Raw genomic sequence first — 3,015 nt, forward strand, 5'->3', positions numbered from 1 at the left:
CTGTAGGCATAAATGTGCCACGTGGCGAGCCCTGGTAACTCCTGGGCGTATATATGCCGACGGCTTTGCCGTAGGCATAGTTTTTTTCCCCTGTTTTCTCTTTTCCAATTCATTTGACAGCATTTCAAAATAGAACAATATGAAATTATGCAGAAATATGACAATTCATCATGTAAACATACTCAAGTTCATCTAAACATACTCAAGTTCACCATCATCATCTAAACATACTCAAGTTCATCACATTATCTAAAGATCATCACCGACGGAAGTTCATGAACATAAAAGTAGTGCAAGACATGAAACATCATAAAAGTAGGAATATGAAAGGCATGGCACGATGGCCACATGCACGGAATCATCAAGCAAGACCACCTCCGCCAAAACCACCACCTCCTCCGCCAAAACCACCACCACCTCCGCCAAAACCGCCATCGTGACCACCACCACTCTGCCAGATCGGAGTGACTGGGGTCGACGGAGCAGGAGTCGAGCCACCGGTCCCCTACATGTTTCAGAAAAGATTCTAACGGTAAATATGATATGATAGTGTTTCATGAACGAGAACTAGTTTGCCAGTAGTTAGGCAAATGTACTAACCGTACCATCACTGCCTAGTGCCACCCATTCATCGAACGTGGGCACGTGTGGGGGTTCTCCCGCAGGTGGTGGTGGGGGTCCCATTTGTGGTGGATCCGTGCGGTTAGTCCAAGACGCCAACATAGCCTGAATGTTAGTTAAACAAGCAAACTAGAAGATTAGAAGGAATGAAAGTGCAAAATTTTAGCTTGGTTTTAAGAGGGCAAAACTAACCGTCATCATCTGACGGTTGTAATCATCGTTTGCCTTCACTCGTTTCAAGTACTCCCGCACCTCGAGATTCCTATGCTCGACAAACTCCTTATATGCCTACATAATTTAGGTTGTTTCTAAGTGAGCAATGCTGAAAATAAACTGAGAATGCTAGATAGAAAAAGATAAAGAGGAAGTACTTACAGCATGCTGGCGGGCTAAGGGAGTCTGTGAACGCCCTGTACTCTCTAACTGGCTCGGGTTGGTAGCCCGAAGCTGTGTGTACGAGATCGAAGGAGTGATCAAGCCGTCGAAACACGGATACCGACCATTCTTCTTCCCCTGGATGGCCACCACCGCCGTGTCGTCGATCTGAGAGTGGGCGACCTCAGCAACAGGAACGTCCGGATGCAACTCCTGATAGTGATGAATGTAAGACCCCAGGTGCTCCTCGGTCTTGCCGTAGTATTGGCTCTCGCCCTCCTTGCGATGACTCCGCTCGCGGGCCAGCTTCCACGACTCCATGTCTGAGAGCGACCTCTTCAACTTGTCCTCCTAGAATGTCAAATAGAAGTCAGCCATACATAAGAACATGACGGTAAAGAAGAACAAAAATGCATCATGCACATAGATATACCTTCATGGCCTTGAAGCCCCAGTGGTTCCTGTTTCCTTGGCCGTGTGTCCCGTCGTCTCCACGGTTAGCCTGGGCCTTGATGCTCTTGGCAGCAAACTCTGCATCGGCGCCGAGCCACCTATCCACCAAACTCGCCCATCCGTCATGCCTTCCATAGCACCAACGAGGAACAACCTATGCAAATTTTGGAAGCATGACATGTGAGCACGAAACATATAGTTGACTGCTTGAAACAATGAAAAGTTAGTAATAGTTACCATCATGAACTGCTCCCTGTTCAAGGTAAGTCGTAGCTTCTGCGCTTGAGTTTTGGTCATCTTTTGGTGCAGATAGATGTGGTAGTACTGCGAGACGGCAACCCAGCGCACCTCGTACTGCAACTGACGAGCTTTCTTCTTCGCAGCCGCAAGCAAGACCACGTCGGCTCTGGCCTTGTGCTCGTCAAGAACTCTATAGAGTTGCTGCAATCATGCATAAACCAGAAGCAAACAAGGCATGAGTTGAGTGATTCAATGATAAACTATGAACGAAACTGAAGACAAGTGATTCAGAAGAGAACTTACCCAAAATTTGGTGATCACGACCTTAGCGGCCGTCCCGTACTCCGTGTTGCTGCAAGCCTCGTAGTGGGCCCAGCTCGTGGCCAAAACCCGCTGCTGCGGGTCCTTGTCTGGCCGCGGGCAGAATAGGCCAGGCCAAAACTCCTTCAACAGGACAATTCGAAAGAGCTGCGGTGATAAATATGCAATTGAATGCATATTTATCGATGCAACCCTTTCGGACGGGAGACCTAGGTTACGCGACTTGATGTGAAAATTTAATCTAGTGACATGGAAAAAAGTGGACGAGGTCATGGAATTGCTGCTCACCCTCCGATGTAGTCAATCAAAGGAGAGGGATGATCGTGGACCAACACCTCCAACGTCGACGATCACTCCACGAAGATGGAACACCACAAATCCTGTTAATTACACCGAGTGAAAAAAATTTAGGTCATCACATATCACATAAAGCATTGACGCTATATTATGAACCAACATGAAACAACATCTCAAATTACAAAAAAGCTTTATTTAAGTGTCCTATGGAACAACATGACCTAACACTAAACATGACCAAACACAAAACTTACAAATATTCATCAATCCATCCATCTAACAGAATTTCATCCATCCATCTATCACAAATCCATCTAACAAAATTTCATCCATCCATCTATCACAAATCCATCTAACAAATTCATTAATCCATCCATCTATCACAAATTCATCTAACAAAACATAACAACATTCATCAATCCATCTATCTACCAATATTCATTAATTCATTTAACAACTATGAACATAACAACTATCACAAATTTCATCCATGCATCCATGCACATAACAACTAGTAACATAATGCAAAAAAAAATCATCCATGCATCCATCTCACCGTTGTAGGGGTCGCCGGGACGGGCGGCGGGGCCACCGTTGCAAGGGTCGCCAGAGGAGGGCTCCGAGCCCCGACTGGCACGGTGAGGGCTGAGGCCCGAGCAGGAGGGAGGCGGACTCGGGGCGGCCTGGCTGGGGCGGCGCGGCGCGAGG

This window comes from Triticum dicoccoides, chromosome 4A (assembly GCF_002162155.2).
Source record: "Triticum dicoccoides isolate Atlit2015 ecotype Zavitan chromosome 4A, WEW_v2.0, whole genome shotgun sequence".
NCBI classification, from domain to species: Eukaryota; Viridiplantae; Streptophyta; class Magnoliopsida; order Poales; family Poaceae; genus Triticum; species Triticum dicoccoides.